A 20,026-nucleotide genomic window follows, 5' to 3' on the forward strand; every position below is an offset into this window, starting at 1 on the left:
CTCCAAACCAGTTCCTTCCTCTGCACCTGCCTCAGCACCATGCAATCATTAATCTACTTCCTATCTCTATAAACTTGCCAATTCTGGACTTTTAGTACAAATAGAATCTTACAATATGTGGTCTTTTGTGAAAAACTTAACCTTCACTTAAAGTAATGAGATTCATCCATGTTGTAATATATATCAGTACTTAATTCATTTTCATTGTTAAATAATATTCCTTTGTATAGATATACTATATTTTATTTGTCTTTTCATTATTTAGTAGATATTTGGGGTATTTTCCCTTTGTGGTTATTACGAATAATGCTGCTTTGAAACATTTGTGTACAATTTTTTGTGCAATGTGTTTTCATTTCTCTTAGGTATATTCCTAGAAATGGAATTGCTAGATCATACAGTAACTTAATGTTCAGCCTTATGAGGACATGCCTGACTACTTTCCAAAGTAGCTGAACTATTTTACATTCCCACTAGCAATTCATCAGAGTTCCAGTTTCTCCACATTCTTAACACTTCTTATTACTGCTTTTTGATTATAATCACCCTAAAGAGTGTGAAGCGGTCTTTCATTGTGATGTTGATGTGCATTTCCTTAATGACACTCAGTGTCTTTTCATGTACGTATTATCCATTTGTATATCTTCTTTTGAGAAATGTCTGTTCAGATCCTCTGTCCATTTAAAAATTTTTTCTTCTGGTTATTGAGCTGTGTATGTTCTTCATTTATGCTGGATAGAATCCCTTATCAGATATGATTTGTAAATATTTCCTCTTGTTCTGTGGATTGCCTTATCACTTTCTTGATAGTGTCCTTTGAAGTACAAATGTGCTTTTGATGAAGTGCAACTTTCTTTTGTTGCTTTTTTTTTTTGCAATAAAGTTTTGGGAGACAGAAATATGGAGAAACACACTGGTCCTTAAGTATGCTACAAGTTTTCTAAATGTTTTTGGATATACATGTCCAGATTACACTTAATGTCTGGGACTAATGTGAGAGGTGGGATGTGGAAGTTAACTCCAAGTCAAACAAAAAAATGGTTTGCAACCTTTGGAACAAGAACAGGCCATGGAAAGTAACTCTTTACATGCATATTTTCTGGGACGAACTAAAATGAACATGCAAGCTTCTTTCTGAAACTCTAGAGGAGGGATCCCTGAAGAAGCAAAGGATGCAAAAGAGCCAACTTCAGAATAACTATTATTATTTACTTAAATTGTGTAGGATACCCTTGGTATTTTCTTAAATTGGCTTGCTGTCTTTAACATTTCATTTTTAATGAATATAAGAATTGTTAAACTCTGAAGACATTGTTTCACATATTTCAGGAATATACCATTAAAAGGTTATTTCTGTGGGATTTTTAGTTAATCTAACCCCAATATTTCCTTTAAGTTCTTAAATTCTTAAGCTGGAAATTATGCTATCAAAGTAGTTTGCTGTATTTACCTTAATTCTAACCCTAGTTCTCCAAGTTGGTGAGGGTCAACTACATCAGCAGGATAACAAGAGTATGTGTCTTCATAAAGTATCTATTCTCCCAAAGTTAGCAGTATTTGCTTGTATGTCATAATATAAACCTATCCAGGCAGAATTACAGCTGCCTGATACTTTGTGGGCAAAGCTTTGAAATCTAAGGTATTATTGGTTATAAGAAAAAGAATGTTTTCTTAATTAGGAGTTCATTTTACATGCTGAAACATTTGGATCACTGCTCATCGGGGTTAAAGAACAAATTAAAATAGAATTCAACACCTCAAAAATCCTGTTTACATATTTTTCAACCAAGATTTGACTTGGTCCAATGCCTAATAAATCTCTTATGTACATTAAAGTCTGCGAACTTTGTCACTAGAACTTAAACAAACAAACAAACAAACAAAAACCCAGAGTCTCACTTAACCCTGTTGTGAAATTTTCAGAAGAAAATATAAGATTGAATTTTGCCTTCAAAATGATCTCTTGTTTGGAGTTCATATCAGCAGTTCTTTGACATTCAGGACATGAGATGAAATGTAGAAAGACAATGGAAGTGCCTTGAATGTAGTTTTTATTCCTTAGCTCTTCCCCCAGGGTCCACTGTTAGAGGTTGGAAGTGGGACACCAGCCATCAGCAAATGCTTTCCACAGCTATCAGAGCAATGCCAGTGCACAGCCTCCTTTCTTTCTAACAATTTTGCCAGTGAAAAGTTTAGGAACAGATGGATGATTGAGGATATGAATGTGTAAAACACATCACTGTCATCATTATCACTTAACACAAGGCAACGTTCACATACACATATAATATAAATTTTAAATGATTATATTTTAAATAATTATTGTATAAAATTGATATATATATTTAGTATAAATATGTATTAAATAAAACATATATATAACATAGTATAATTGCAAATGATCATAAAATTAATCCAAATGTACACACTTTGAGTTCTAAATAACCCAACTTTGGTAAAGAACATCATATTTTAGTGTAATTGCTTTGATCTTCACTGTTACCTATCTGCATACCTCTCTGGGTTACCTAGTTATTCTGCTTCACTGTAATATGTTCTTGATGTTCTTAATATGTTCTTTCCTTGCTCCATATCATTTTTGTGAAACATAACTGTCATGAATCTTTATCCTCAAAGAACCTGCAATGATCACCTTTTACACAGGTAGACGTTTCCTGTCCCCTCAATTAAAACTTATTTTCTACCAGCCTCTGATATGTACTTTTTTCTCAAGAGGGTCCCTTCATTGACTCCTGTATGCAGATACTTATTCCCAGCTTCCTGCTTGAGCTTATCTTCTTTATTTCTTTAGTGACTTAATTCTTAAGCCCTATTCATTTTTCAAGGCACAGCTTTCATTTCCATCAAAACCCTTCTTAGTTTCACCATTCTTTTTATTTATGAATTTATTTATGTATGTATTTATGTATGTATGTATGTATGTATGTATGTATTTATTTATTTATTTATTTTGGCTGTACGCGGACCTCTCACTGTTGTGGCCTCTCCCGTTGAGGAGCACAGGCTCCAGGAGCGCAGGCTCAGAGGCCATGGCTCACAGGCACAGCTGCTCCACGGCATGTGGGATCTTCCCAGACCGGGGCACGAACCTGTGTCCCCTGCATTGGCAGGCAGACTCTCAACCACTGCACCACCAGGGAAGCCCAGTTTCACCATTCTTGAATTCTTTAGACCCCATGGTTTACTTCTTGATTAGGCTTTAAGTGTGTATATAGAAGTTCGTCTTTGCTGATGTAATTTACTTGAAGCATATCCTTATATATTTTTGTTTCTATTTTCATAGCTCCAATACTGTACACATATTCTTGTTGTTTAATCTTACCGGTGATGATGATTGGCAGCCATTTATAGAATGCTTACTCTGTCTTTAGAAAGTGCTAAGTGCTTGAAATTTATCCATTAAAGTCTTACAGTGACCCCATAACTACAGTCATTCTGTGTGTGTGTGTGTGTGTGTGTGTGTATGCATGTATGTACATACAGGTTAGGAGGCAGAATCTTAGAAAAATTAATTTCCTGTCTTAAAGTCACAAAGTTGGTAAGTGGCAGTAGTGGGATTCATATGCATTTCTGTCTTAAACCCAAGTGAATGCTCTTTACTATGTTTTGCTGCAACATTGTTACTGTTTTCCACTCTTATAGTATCTTTAATACATGTGTCACAGGAGCTTTAAAAGGGCCTCCTGGCTTTAAGTGGAATGAAAGAGTTTGTTTTTGATTATTAGAATCCGCATTTTAGATACATAATCTATTTCTATCCTGAGTCCACGAAGTGCATGATGAAACTTCATTTAAATATCATAAAAATTAATCCGATTCCAAGAATATCTGATTTCAGCGTTATCAAAAAGTGTTTCATTTTAGTTTGAACTTATTTCTTAGAGATGAAAAATGAAACTTGATGAGCAACATTAACATCATTTGTTACAATTTTGATTCCAATTGAGGAGGAAGGCAGAGAGGGGGATGCCCTTTGTTTTTAAGAGCAGGAGATTTAGTAAACTCTAGTTTTGTTGCGTTAAAAGTCAAACTTGAGGGCTTCCCTGGTGGCGCAGTGGTTGAGAGTCCACCTGCCGATGCAGGGGACATGGGTTCGTGCCCCGGTCCGGGAAAATCCCACATGCCGCAGAGCGACTAGGCCCGTGAGCCATGGCCACTGAGCCTGTGCGTCTGGAACCTGTGTTCCACAGTGGGAGAGGAAAAAAATAAAGTCAAACTTGATTTAGTTTTTTTCTCCCCCCTCCCTATTTTTAAAGAATAAATAAAAATATTTTCTTTTCTTTGGAACAATTTGTTCATGCTTTATGAGTCATTTAATTAAATTATTACCTGCTGGAAGCACCATCTGTTTTTGTCCTAGAAATAAGAAGCATAACTTTGTTTTACATAGGACTGGTAAATATGTAGAAGGTGCCAAAAAGTAATAAATATCATCAGCAGATGGACTGAGGCACTTCAATCTCTACACAGTCTTGATTGTTCTGGGCATAGCTAAATGGATTTTTTTGGACAGATTCCTTTCAAACTGCATTATGTACAGAAGGGAAGTTGATTAATCTTCTCCCATAGATCTCTTCACATTTTTCTCCTCAAGAGATAGGAACTGATTTTGTTTTTAACTCTGTGTATGCCCACATTACAGACATCAGTTCTGAAGGATGTAAGTAACTTTATAATGTATCTTAGGGACTCAAAGTTGGTAAGTTCTAGAATGGATTTTCCAGAAGCTGTCTCTCCAGAAGTTACTTCCTTCCTCCTTTTGCTTCTGTGTACCCATCCCCCTGATACAATTTTCACATCTGACACACACCCCAGAAGTCTCCTGTTTTATTCTCTCATTCCAGGCTCTTATGTCCTGCTCAGTGATAAGAGAAATTTAAGCACTTGTACAAATTCACTTGTGGTTTTTCCTCCCAGCAGCAATATTCAGAAATTGGGATGGCTGCCTGTGATATAGACATGAGAGTGATTAACTTAATTCATATTAAGCAATTTTTATTCATTAATAATCTTTGATTAATTATATAATAATGATAAATAGTTCTTAAAACATTTTATCAGTTATCTCATTTGGTTTTTCACACACATATATCTAATTTTACCTATGGAGAAAAGTGATTTGCTCTGGGGTTCATAGCTAGGAACAGTGGATCCAAAATCTAAACCTAAGTCTGGTGGGGGGTAGGGTAAAATGGGTAAAGTGAGTCAATTGTATGGGACAGATGGAAAGGAGACTTTTGGTCGTGTGTATACAGAAGTTGAATTACAATGTAATACACATGAAATTTATAAAATGTTATAAACCAATGTTACCTCAATTAAAAATAAGTGAAACAAACAAAAAATAAACCTACCTTTCTTGATGCCTAATAGATTAGAATTTTAAAACAATAGCAGTTATATTGGGTTTTACAGTTTATCAACTGCCTTTTAAATATTTAATTTTATTCATCAATTAACACTTAGAGATATATAGAATAGATACTACATCCTCTTTTCAAACCTAAATGAGCTGAAGTAATTGCAATAAGATGCATTGCTGATAAAATGGCAATTATCTTACCCTAAATTCTCTACTTTCTTCAAGACATCATACCTATTGGGCACCTATCATTTATTATGCAGCTACAAGTTTCCAAATACCGTGCTAGGCTCTAAAGATAAAAAACTAGACAAATTAACTACCTCCATGAATCTGAACCTGAGGGCAGATCAGGCAGAGGAAGAGCACATGCAAGGTGTGTGGTGTGTTCCTGAAAGCAGGAAGTAGGGAAAAGGATCAGAACGGAAGTTGAGGCCAGAACACAAAGGTGTTCTGTGCTTTGGAAAGGAGTCTGTGATGAAATGTCCTGGTAGTGCAGAATAAAACCCCTCATGGGATTTTAAATGGTCAAGTGATGTGGTCAGATTTCTGCTTTGGAAAAAGAGCTTTAGTAGTATTCTGGTTGTTTATTGCTGAGTTCCAAACCACCCCCGTATGGTGGAGCTTTGAACAACCACCATTTTATTATGTCCTTTTATTTGATCAGGAATATGGTCAGGTCTCTGCTGGTCAATTATTTGGCCCCACATGCTTGTCACTCAGAAATCAGCTGGTGGCTGGTCTTTTCTCACATGTGTGGCATATTGATTTGGATGCCTGGACTCAGCTTCCTTTCCATATGGTCTCAGTGCTTCTCCACATGGCCTCTCCAACAGGGTAGTTGGACTTCTTGTGCTCAGGGCTTCAAGAATTTATTCTTCATAAAAGTTATTCATGCCTTAATTACAGTTCTTATAAGACACTTTAGCAAATAAACATTGCACTATGATTTAATCTGTTTCATTAAGAGCTGTCATATTTAAGTTAAATGATTGCTCTTAAGATGTATGTATTTCCGAAAGACCATAGATTTAAATATGAGGGGATTGTGAATTATTCAGGGGTTGTCAAAATTCTGGGTTTAGTCCAACAAATGTTTACATGGTCAAAGAATTATTATAAAAACTATGGGCAATAAAAATATTAATAATATCTAATTATTGAAGGCAGAACCAGAGAGGAAAAGTCTATTAAAAAGAAAAAATTTTAAATTAATTAAAATAAAATTATGAGCTTAGCACCAGTAGCCATGAGGATGGATGTGAAGTTTATTGGAGAAAGCCACAAGCCAGCTTAGTAAGGCTAGAGAGTAGAGGCTTCCATGGATATGTGAATGGGTGAGTTTATTCATTTCCTGTCTTCACTTTTTTCTGAAAGACTCTAAGGAAGGTACTTAGGGATGGAGATTATATGAAAAGGTCATACTACACAATGTTATTAGGGCTTGATTGTGGGAAAATTGAATGATGTTCTTCTATGTATTTTTCTTAATTTTTGGAGGGATTAAAATATGCTCTCATGTGATTGTTTTTGGTCATGATTGCAGAGTGGTTAAGAACAAAGGCACGGGAACCATACTGCCTGAGTTCAAGTCCTGTGTTATCTAGAGCAAGTGACTTAAACTCTCTCTCTCTGTAGTGTCCTTATTTGTAAAATGGGGATGATAAAAATGGTAACTTCATGGTATGGTTTTGATGGTTAAATGAATTGATATAAGTAGAGGGTACATAGTGACAGATAAATGTGTGCTTTTTTCCCCCTAGTAGTATACTCTTTAGTACAATTAAACTAGTCAAGGTCATCCGTTTACAACTTGTATTGCAGTGCTCATTCCCATTTTAACTTTGAACTTAACTTTGACTTTCCACAACCTTAATGATTACGTTTCTTTTTAGGCAGAAACCATAATATTTCCATTATTTGGGGCTCTGAAATATTTTTAAATTTCTCAGGAATGATTAAATACCTCAATCCTTTACAGGGTTGAAAAAAAGAAAAGGATAAAGAAAAGAAAAAGAAATCTTTGGTTCCTAAAATCTATTAGAGAGAGAGGTTTTGTTTGAGGGCCATAGTTATGGAGGATGAATGGAACGAGAAGGGCCACCAGTTGCAGTAGCTGAAGGAAACCTATATAGAAGTGTTAGAGAAAAGGCCTTTCATTTTTCCCAGAGTGGAACTCCCAAGCAGCAAGCAGCAGATTAAGGGCAAGTTGAGTTTTAGTATTATTTTGAAGACTCAAGATTTGGTATGTTTGGAATGGTAGGGCCAAACATAATCTTTGATTTGGCCATGAGGTCATCATTTCAAATACATCCACTGATTTTTTACTAAAGATATATCACTCCCAATATATAGAAAAGAATGAAATGAACTCTTTATGGTCAGTTATTTTATTTTCAACAATTTCCTGAGACATCAATAGTGAAATAAGTAAGAATGGAAAAGTGAAAATGAAATAATGGGAATGGCTGAAGGGAGACAAATGATATAAAGAAAAAAGATAAAGGACTTATTATGGGAAGAAAGAAAAGAGAAAATAAGCTAAAATTCATGTTGGTAAAGTAATAATATTTGACATTTTAAAATTGAAGAGCTAGGTGAATTTTAAAATTTTGCATGTATTATAATAAACTAAGTTTCAATAGTGCCAATTATATAAAAGTTCTCTTAAACATTTTACATTTAATGCTTTGTGAATATTGCATTTTCATGCCTTTTGCCTGACATTTAATTTCTTATCAGCATTACTTTTATGTGCCATTGGAGGTCTTCCATTTTTTATAATCCTGTTCATAAATAAAATATAAATGACATAAGCAATGCCCAATATAGTTTTTAGTAAATTATTTAGTTGCTTTAATTTACCCAAAACTATTACTATGCATATATGTAAATTAGTAATAAAAATTAACTTCTCAATGTCAAACTGTCATACAGATGTAATATGTTGTAGTATTTCTCATCCTGTTTCTTTTTCAATAAATCATTTTTTCTGAAAAGGTTGACAGTCACTAGTATTATCATACTTAAAGGTCTTTTATAGAAAGAACTTGAATTTTGTATGTTAAAATAATATTTTTGTCACCGTTTTTCCAGATAACATTTTATTTTTTCTATGAGTGGGAGGGCTAGAAGAAAATATTGCAAAACTATATTCTTATTTAGCTTCAGATATATATATATATATAATTATAGATACAGCATTTTAGAAGTAAGAAAGAATAGCAAAATCTTGGGCAAATTGTTGCTCTCTTATGCTACTTGAGATAATTTTTTTTATTTTGATTTTTTTATACAGCAGGTTCTTATTAGTTATCTATTTTATACACATTAGTGTATACATCTCAATCCCAATCTCCCAATTCATCCCATCAGCACCACCCCCACCCCCCACTTTACCCCCTTGGTGTCCATACGTTTGTTCTCTACATCTGTGTCTCTATTTCTGCCCTGCAAACCAGTTCATCTGTACCATTTTTCTAGGTTCCACATATATGCATTAATATACAATACTTGTTTTTTCTCTTTCTGACTTACTTCGCTCTCTATGACAGTCTCTAGATCCATCCACGTCTCTACAAATGACCCAATTTCATTCCTTTTTATGGCTGAGTAATATTCCATTGTATATATGTACCACATCTTCTTTATCCATTCGTCTGTCATTGGGAATTTAGGTTGTTTCCATGTCCTGGCTATTGTAAATAGTGCTGCAGTGAACACTGGGGTGCATGTGTCTTTTTGAATTATGGTTTTTTCAGGGTATATGCCCAGTAGTGAGATTGCTGGGTCATATGGTAATTCTATTTTTAATGTTCTGAGGAAACTCCATACTGTTCTCCATAGTGGCTGTATCAATTTACATTCCCACCAACAGTGCAAGAGGGTTCCCTTTTCTCCATACCCTCTCCAGCATTTGTTGTTTGTACATTTTCTGATGATTCCCATTCTAACTGGTGTAAGGTGATACCTCATTGTAGTTTTGATTTGCATTTCTCTAATAATTAGTGATGGTGAGAAGCTTTTCAAGTGCCTCTTGGCCATCTGTATGTCTTCTTTGAAGAAATGTCTATTTAGGTCTTCTGCCCATTTTTTGATTTTTTTTTTTAATATTGAGCTAGATGAGTTGTTTATATATTTTGGAGATTAATCCTTTGTCCGTTGATTCATTTGAATCATTTTCTCCCATTCTGAGGGTTGTTTTTTCATCTTGTTTATAGTTTCCTTTGCTGTGCAAAAGCTTTTAGAGATAATTCTTAAAAAGCATTTCAATTTTGATTCTGCCATCAGTTGTCAATTGAAAACTTCATAATTCTTAGTTTTCTTACCATTAATGTATTCCTACTACTTGTGCAGACATAATAATTCACTTAAATTCATTTTTAGTCCTAAGGTAAAGTGAATTAATATATAAGATCTTTGTCTTATAATGAGCATATCATGCTGTTAACTATGCTCTATTTCTATCATTGTATTTTGGGTTAAATCCCCACTTTTAATTTTCTTAACTCCATGGTCTAACAGTTTATATAAGCTGAATATTAAAATTTTTACATTGGGATATTTATCTTGGATCTTTATTTGAAGAATAGTTTTTCAGAATTTACCCAATAAAGATTTGGGATGGTTCATATGATACATATTTTCTTAGTAACTGAATTTTAAGTGAGCATAAACATTCTCTACCCATGTGTTTTTCTGGGATGTTTCCTTTCCCACCAGTTAACCACAGTATCATGATATATTAACACTTTTTCCTAATAACACCCTAAAGGAACAAATATGAAAAGAACCATTTCAGAAAATGAAAAGCACAGATTCTGGGTGCATTGAATTACCAACCTGGGCATCAAATAGGCTTTCTGTGTTATGATTTTAGGAAACATAGGGATATGAGTTTTAAAATAAAGTACTTACAGTTTGTAGAAACCTGTTGATACGTTTTGAAGAGTAAAGATATTTAAAAAGTAAGCCAATAAAGTACCTTTGAAAAAAGTGAGAAATAGAGTGCGTAGTGGTATTATGTAGGTAAAAGCTTCATCTGTCTGTTCCCAGAAATCCAAGAGCCATAGTCAAAAAGCAGCAGTTTAAGATTATCCACGTTGGCTGAAAGGATGGAAAATTGCAGTGTATCTATCAAGCTAAGAGGCTCCTCCTGACAGACAGCTCTCAGAGTAGAGCAGTGACTGTATTGACATTTTAACTCTTGACACTCTGGAAGCCCTCTTAGGCCCATGTAAACCACACGTAGTAGGGGTGGACCAAAGGTTTTGAATGTCTGAAAACAGGACAGCGGCAGGTTGAATGTGAACTGTAGCTTTCAAGATCTAAGCACAGTTGTTTTACTCTTTGTTGCCCAGCAGCAGGAGAAAAGAGAAATTTTGAAAATGTTGCTAAGAAGACACCATTAAGTGGAGGTTGTGGTGTTTTCCTCAGAGCAATGGACTTGGAAGGAGTTCTCCCTTATTTAAAAACTACAGGGCCAGGAAACATCAATGTCTGCTAGGGCACTGTCGAGAGCAAACCAGAGATCTTTTAGGTCCTGGAGTCTGAGCAGCCCCTGGGGATCTAAAGATCAAGGCAGGATCAGTCAGATTTAATGTACATCGAGACTCCTGGTGCTTGTAGTCATATTGGTGACAAACCAGGGATAAATAAACCCCTCATATCTCTGAATTTGTTAAGATCATACCAACTTTGGGAACTTTCAGAGAACCTGAATGTTGTAATATTTAAAAAGAGTATGCTTTGGAATTTGACAGGTCGGGTGTGATACTCCAGCTGCTTGTACTTTAATAGCTGTGAGAACTTGGGGAAATGACTTAATCCCTCAGTTTCAGACACTTCATCTATAAAATGGGGATAGTAATAGTACTTATCATACAGGATTGTTTAATTAAATGACAATATGTATGTAAAGTGCCAACATTATAGTAAGTCCTGGATCATTTTAAGGGCCCAATAAATCATCTATTAGCATATGATTTTGGATACCATAACATGGGCATGGTTGTATATCCAAATCTAAGAGTAAAAGAGAAAAAGGAGACACACGGATTTCTCTGACTAGATAGAGAAAAATACTGATAGCTTACCAACATGGAAATTAGCAACTACAAAAAGAGATAACTTAGAAACAATAAAAATAAACTCTTCAGCTAAGACTGACAGCCTTATGATTACCAAGTGAGATTAGGGGAAGGCTGACTGAGCCTCAGAAGACCCCACAGATGCCCTTCTGCATCCTGACTGCAGTGAAGCTCAACTACAGTAAAACTCAATTTCAGTGGCTTTCCTTAGTCAGACTATCAGAGTATTTTTTCCCTCTACTCTTCTTTTTTTTTAAAGAAAAAGAGAAAAAAGTTCTTGAGCTACCGTGAGACACACAAAGAGATGTTAAACAAAATTCATGATTTGTTTAAATTCTGTAGCAAAACTGGAAGTTTCCAAAACTAGAGTTTCTTTGCCTCATTAAACTATGGCTTTGTTCTTGTTATTCTCCTCAGTATGAATTACCTTATGAGTTTTCTGATCTCTAAAGTAAAAAAAAAAAAGTTTATTGTAAAAAAAAAAAAAAGATAACAGAAAACCAAAGGAGAAAGTGAAAATTCCTTGAAATCCTACCAATGAGAGGAAACATCTATGAAAATTTCATTCTCTATCCTCTTGGAGTTTTCCCTGTGTCTTTATATATGTATATACATATCTAGATGGAATGTTGGGGGAAAATGGATCAGGCTATACAATCTTGTTTACCTGCCTTTTTTTTTCTGCTTTATAACAAATTTAATCAGTTATACATATACATATGTTCCCATATCCCCTCCCTTTTGTGTCTCCCTCCCACCCTCCCTATCCCACCCCTCCAGGCGGTCACAAAGCACCGAGCTGATCTCCCTGTGCTATGCGGCTGCTTCCCACTAGCTAGCTACCTTAAGTTTGGTAGTGTATATATGTCCATGCTGCTCTTTCACTTTGTCACAGCTTACCTTCCCCCTCCCCATATCCTCAAGTCCATTCTCTAGTAGGTCTGTGTCATTATTCCTGTCTTACCCCTATGTTCTTCATGACATTTTTTTTCTTAAATTCCATATATATGTGTCAGCATACAGTATTTGTCTTTCTCTTTCTGACTTACTTCACTCTGTATGACAGACTCTAGGTCCATCCACCTCATTACAAATAGCTCAATTTCATTTCTTTTTATGGCTGAGTAATATTCCATTGTATATATGTGCCACATCTTCTTTACCCATTCATCCGATGATGGGCACTTAGGTTGTTTCCATCTCCGGGCTATTGTAAATAGGGCTGCTATGAACATTTTGGTACATGACTCTTTGAATTATGGTTTTCTCAGGGTATATGCCCAGTAGTGGGATTGCTGGGTCATATGGTAGTTCTATTTGTAGTTTTTTAAGGAACCTCCATACTGTTCTCCATAGTGGCTGTACCAATTCACATTCCCACCAGCAGTGCAAGAGTGTTCCCTTTTTTCCACACCCTCTCCAGCATTTATTGTTTCTAGATTTTTTGATGATGGCCATTCTGACTGGTGTGAGATGATATCTCATTGTAGTTTTGATTTGCATTTCTCTAATGAGTAAAGATGTTGAGCATCCTTTCATGTGTTTGTTGGCAGTCTGTATATCTTCTGTGGAGAAATGTCTATTTAGGTCTTCTGCCCATTTTTGGATTGGGTTGTTTGTTTTTTTGTTATTGAGCTGCATGAGCTGCTTATAAATTTTGGAGATTAATCCTTTGTCAGTTGCTTCATTTGCAAATATTTTCTCCCGTTCTAAGGGTTGTCTTTTGGTCTTGTTTGTGGTTTCCTTTGCTGTGCAAAAGCTTTTAAGTTTCATTAGGTCCCATGTGTTTATTTTTGTCTTTATTTCCATATCTCTAGGAGGTGGGTCAAAAAGGATCTTGCTGTGATTTATGTCATAGAGTGTTCTGCCTATGTTTTCCTCTAAGAGTTTGATAGTGTCTGGCCTTACATTTAGGTCTTTAATCCATTTTGAGCTTATTTTTGTGTATGGTGTTAGGGAGTGATCTAATCTCATACTTTTACATGTCCCTGTCCAGTTTTCCCAGCACCACTTATTGAAGAGATCTACTCTTCTTTATTTTATGTTTTGTGGTGTCATTTATCTCATGTATGTGCATCTCTAATGTAAGCCACATCCATACTCTGAAGGGTAAAAGAATGTAAATTCTGTAGAAGTAAATAAATTCTTTAAATACTTTACTATAAATGGAAATGATGACAAGGAAGAAAAAAAAGAAGATACTTTAGAATCTAGGGGGAAATCAGACACTAAAAGGACCAGGAAAGGAGTCATGGAACTGTTTACACATCCCTAAATAGAGTTTTGTGGTGTTACTGGAAATTGAAACACCCATGATAGTTCAAACACTTAGTATTATATAGAGTATCTACCTGTTCAAGTAACCCATAGAGTGTACTCTATTATTTCTGGTCATTTAAATTAATTCTTCTCTTTGCCAAGTTCTATATTGAATTATAGCATTCTAATATTGGAAAACCTTACTGTAAATACAAGAGCTCTCAGGTGGTCTCAACTAACTATTCAGTTAGAGTGTATTACACAAATTGCTGTTACATACAGGTACCCAAAGAAAGGGAGGCACACTCAGGGAACTGGCAGGTGGTCATTCATATGCAAGCGATATAAAACACATTTACACAAACCTGCTGGATTTCATCAAGTAATTTTCCCTCAGATGGTTCTGACTGCATTTTGCAATTTAAAGCTCATTAATTTGGCATCTTAGAAGCACACATTTTACATGTCATTTAGAGATCAAGGTAACTCAGGCCTCAGAGTTAAGTTTTAATTTTATACTCTCCAGCTTGATGATCTGCTCTGCCTAAATTCAGTGTGCTATTACCTGTTTCAGGGTAGGCTTGGCCTAATATTTTTTCTAAAAATAAAGCACAGATAATAATTTCCCCTTACTTTATAGACTCTTTATTCAGTTAGTGAAGCATGAACAACAAATAATTATTGTCATTTCTTTTATTCAGTTAATATACAAATTTGCAATAAGGCATTCTTAACCACCTTTCCAGACACTGTAACAATTCCTGAGGTCATTTCACAAAACTAAATGGAAAAATAATCTCATTATACTGAAAAATTAAGTCAGAGAACAGAGTCTTCTGAATTACTCTTTTTATAGTTTTATCTTTGGCCCTGCTCTCAAGCTGAGACCATTAAAGCTTTCAACAACAAAAATTTATTCCACAAATATGGGCTTTATTTGTACAAACTAGGTTCATACTGAAAAATTTATGTCAAGTGTTTTCAGCCTATGAGGAATATCCTTAAACTTAAATTTAAAAATCCCTCTGGGCACTCCTAGTTCACTGGTGCAGCATCTAAAGTAATGCTGCACGAAGGTGCATAATGAATACCTTTTGATGATGCACTGACATTTCTAAGAAATGCCTTTGCCTCAAATCAATCTGCTCCAACCAGCAAATGATTTGATATTCAAAGCTTCAGGAAACACTATATGAATATATTTTTCCCCATTGTACAATAAAGATTTAGTCATAGAGTTGTCATCGGAAATTGAGATTCTGCCTTATGTTTTCAAGTTAATCTGCCAGACCCATTTATTTATTTTACTTGTAAAATAACTTTTACAAGTAGAAAAGTCTTTAGATGTGTTCATAGTTCTAATAATATCTATACAGTCTTTTATACTGGTTAAGTTAAAATACTATCGGTATCATCATAGTCAGTGGTCAAGTCAACCACCTACGACAAACATGGTGTTCTACCAAAAACATACATAACCCATGTTCATGATTAATTATCACTAATTCTGGGAACTGTTAAACTGAATTCTTGAGAATTATGGAAAAGCTCTGTTGTTTTTGTAAATTGACTGAAAAGAAACTCAACTCTATAATAACAAGATATAGAATTGGTGGTTGCAAGTAAAATGTAATAATGACTTTTATGTACATATTAGCCACACTTCTATCTGTGTGAACCACAGCTAATGACGAACAGATGCTTCCCCTTCAAAAGTGCTTGAGCGCGCTGCTCCATCTCTCATTATCTCCAGGTTCTTGTTATTGAAACTTAAGCCCTCTGGTCATAATTTAATTTCATTAAGTCTGTATTTTAAAATTCTAAGCTCCAACTCATTCTATTTTCCTAAACTCTGTAGAATTTCTGGGGTGGTGCTTTGTTAGTGGATCACTTACACCATGTTAGACCTTGTTATATGCATCTTTAATAATTTATATCATTTACTTGTAATGCTGCAAATACAGTGCTCTTATTATATCCACTGTACAAATAAGGGATTTAAGCATAAAAAGATTAAATGACTGGTCTAAATTACATAGCAGAGCTAGGACTTGAACCAGGTAGTCTGACTATAGAGTCTGCTAATTTAGAGATCGATAAGGTCAGGGCATTCATGTAATAAATTCCCTCATTGTGATTGCTGAGCAAGATAACATGTCATAATCATATTTCTAAGTGACATTTGTAATATATAACTTATTAAAATGAAATTTTGTTTAACATGTATTTATCATCTAAAATATTTGCCAGCTGTTGTGTTAAGTTAGATTTGCAGCATCAAGAGACTGTATTTTATATATTGAAATTTCAGCCTATTTCTGTATTCATCTTTTATTTCTACATAATTTACTTAGTTTCAGCCAGTAAAGATGTGTGAAACAAAGCATTCGGAAGCATCAATTTATTTTAAACTACCCATATGCTTAGTAAAAATACTTCATTTTTTTATTGATCTAAGCTTGTTATAGTGTAGAAGAAATATCGTTTAGTTCATCTTGTATTTGCTTTCTTTTCCTTAGAAAAGAATAAGTGTATACAAATGATAAACGTTTGAGTATATTGAATTTTAATAACAGTTTAGCCTTCATTGTGGGCCTGGGTGGGAAAGGATCTCATCTAAGCAAATAAGATATGTTGAAAACATGGGGAATGTACTGTACTTTTCATAAAAATTGCATTTTATAAAAATAAGTATAATATAGAATGTACGGATGCTACAAATATTTCTGTTTTAAGAAATGTAGCAAGTTTCTATGACTGGTCTACACCTAATTACATATTTTTGAGGGAAACATTCATGGTAGATTCCAAAATCTACTACATGTATTTTTTAAATTACTCATATAGGGTAGCTCTAAATAATATGACAATATAAATTAGATGAATCATGTACATCAGTTACAGAAAATATATGAAGTTTGGCATAATTATGCAATCATCCCTAAGACATGCTGATTTTGCTGAAGATTTCTTTTTATAATATAAAATTTCCGTTGTGGGAATTTGAAAGTTCTGTTGAAAAAAGTGCAATATTTCCTTTACTTGACCTCATGGGGACTAGGTTTTTAAAGAAAGCTACATTCTTTGTGGGACAAATGAAATAATTGGTGCTTACTTTAAATATGTTATTAGTTTTATTTAATAGTTTGTTACTCAGTTTAATTTTTGAGGAGATCATTTTATTTTATTTTTTTTTTAATTTTACAAATTTAATCAGTTATACATATACATATGTTCCCATATCCCCTCCCTTTTGCGTCTCCCTCCCACCCTCCCTATCCCACCCCTCCAGGCGGTCACAAAGAACCGAGCTGATCTCCCTGTGCTATGCGGCTGCTTCCCACTAGCTATCTACCTTACGTTTGGTAGTGTATATATGTCCATGCCGCTCTTTCACTTTGTCACAGCTTACCCTTCCCCCTCCCTATATCCTCAAGTCCATGCTCTAGTAGGTCTGTGTCTTTATGAGGAGATCATTTTAAATACCTTAAGTGAAACAAAACTGTCAAGGCAGAGGTCTATATTTTTGTAAAAACCTATACTATTTTCCTTAAGGCAAGATAATTTTAAAGAAATGAATTTCTAATGGATTTATAATATAAATTTATCAAATAAGTGGTTAAATGCTTCATTATAGATGTCATCACATACTTATTTTCTTGGAAATTTTCCTAAAATCCTTTGGGTTTTTTTTTTTTTTTTTTTTACATCAAGTGGCTTGATCTTCCCAGATACTGCTCTCCTAGAAGATAGAATTTAGTGTAAATTTATAAATGTGTAATGAGTCCAAAAGTGGTAGTAAGCGTGTCAGGCAGACATCCATCATGGTGAGGAGTTAATATCTGTATCTACATTACATTCTAATTGATAGCTCTGTCTGATGTTTGAAAAGCATTAAATTGCTGATGTACAGATGATGGAATACCTATTGTCAAGCTAGAAATGAAAACTCTTCCTCATCACTGCAGTTGGTTTGTAAATGATTTGTAGAGAAATGACTTTGAATGTTTGTATTAGAGGTCAGAATTAGAGATTTCACATTTCTGTAGTAACTCCTGTGTGCCAAGTCTTCCTTGAGCATAAAACACACTCTACAATTCAATTTAAAACAAAAAACAGAAAAAACCCAAAACCTTTAGAGAGACTCTGAGTCATTAAAATGGGAGGAAAAAGTCTAGAAAACTATATTGAGATAGTGTCTATGTAAATCAATAATGCATAAACTGAACAGTTAGAGAAGTAAATATCATAATATCATGTCAAGATAGGAATTGATTGATATTTAAGCCAAACAAGGAAAAAAATTGACTACTGCCAAGATATTGCAGTATTTTGCAATGTACATTAAAAAAAATGGATTGTGGGGATATTTAACCCCACAACTTATTAATTTACCACTAACTTATTAATCCCATATTTTTATAAAACCACAAATCACCTTGTGTGTCCCCAAACATCACTTTTCTCAGCCTAAAGAATGACTCAACTTTTGGACCTCAGCTTCCTCTTCTGTAATATGAGAGAGGTTAGAATCATGAATTTTAAAAGTTACTTTATTTCTACTGCCTTCAGGTTTTTCCTGTTCTCTAGTATTGTATTGTACTATTTTTTGTTGTTGTTGTTTTAACCAAGTATGATTTAAAGTCTTCTTCTATCAGTTAATCAACCATCTCCTAACCTGTCTGAATAATTATCACTAACTCCATATATCACTCCTTTTCTCTGCTTGTCTTGATGTGACCAAAGACAGAATTCAAATAATGCACATTCTTGAATCATCATGGAAACCAGGCCAAGCAGAAAAAAGGGAGAGGAAAAGAGGAAGGAAAAGAGGGAGGGGCAAAAGGGGTCTGCAGAATCACTCCTGAGGCTGTTCTAATACATAGTACCAACTAATATCTGCATAGTAAGAGTTGCTATGTCATGTGGTACTTTTAAAAAATATTTTAGTCTCTACATATAATTGTAAAAAAACAAAACAAAACAAGCAAAAACCTATCATATACGTGTGTGTGAGTGTACGTGTGTGTATTACACCACCTGCTCCCTTTCTCCACAATGTTCTGCAGAATTATATAATTTCTTCTGCATTATTTAATTCATTTTATTTCTTCCCACAATCCTTGACAATCCTCTCTCCTCTAATACCAGAAATATCCCTTCAAACCTATATAGCCTACGTGACACTCAATGGATGTTTTAGGTTCGCTGTCTCAATTATTCCTAGTGACAGCGCTATGATGTTTATATTATCACCATGCCCATATCACAAATGAAGACCCCGTGTTGCAAAGAAGTTAAGCCTTTTGCCTACGGTCACCCTTTCATAGCTTTTTCTCCAACTCTGGTTCGCACACCAGTCTGAGTTTTTTAAATGGTCCATGTACCATACACCGTGCACTTGTTTTCCTCCATGTGTTTATACATTTTCCCCTGCCTGGCTGTTCTCCTCTCACACCCCTGGTGTGTCCTAGGTTAACTCCTCCTCTCTCTCCAGAGGTACCTCAGAAATAACTTTGGGTAGGGAATTATTTCCCATATTCTCTGCTAGAATCTGTCACCCCTGAGTCTCCCTTGTGCTTTGCATATTTTATGTGACATACTTGTTTGTTCAAATGTCTGTCTCTCTTATTGAATCATTCCCTACTTGAGGAATAGGGACACGTTCATCTTCGTTTTCATTGCCTATCCCCATACCTGATGTGTATTAGGTATTCATCTTTATTGAATCAGCTCTGGACAAGAGTAAATCAAAAATGGTATTGTAGCAGATGAGAAATCTAGTCAGAATTAGAATTTTTATTTTGTAAAGTTTAATATTTAATTGTACTTGAACTCTCTTAAACATTCAGGACATTTTAATTTATATGGACCTCTGTCAGACAGGATTGGAATTGTATATACCCATAATTCTGTACATAATGCCACTCCCTTTCATGAAGTCTTTGTATCTTTTTCGTTAGAGTTCACTTGTTAACAACCCGCCCTAAGACACTTAGCAAATCACTTGTCAGCTGAGCTCTGTTTTTCACTCAACACAGTGGGGTCCATAGAAAAATCGTAAAACGTAGTGAGGGACCTTAGAATCCAGCTGGGATGACAAATCTAATACACAGAAAATTTAAGTATAAATACTCCTAATGTGCAACTACAATACACCAGTGTGTTACTGAATCCAGACTGAAGACCACTTGTAGTTAATTAGTCCAGTTTTCCTAATACTGCTCTGCAGGATATAACAAACTGTCATCCAAAACTGTGTAGGGGAGAAGAGCCTCCATCTGCCACTCAGTAG

The 20,026-nt window shown here is 34.7% G+C and overlaps 1 protein-coding gene across 9 annotated transcripts in view; it reads left to right on the top strand.

Annotated features, from left to right (window-relative positions):
* Positions 1-20,026, top strand: part of NAALADL2 (N-acetylated alpha-linked acidic dipeptidase like 2) — a 1,531,400-nt gene that overhangs the window by 709,589 nt on the left and 801,785 nt on the right. The window lies entirely within an intron of this gene.

Source organism: Mesoplodon densirostris, chromosome 5 (assembly GCF_025265405.1).
Source record: "Mesoplodon densirostris isolate mMesDen1 chromosome 5, mMesDen1 primary haplotype, whole genome shotgun sequence".
Lineage (NCBI taxonomy): Eukaryota > Metazoa > Chordata > Mammalia > Artiodactyla > Ziphiidae > Mesoplodon > Mesoplodon densirostris.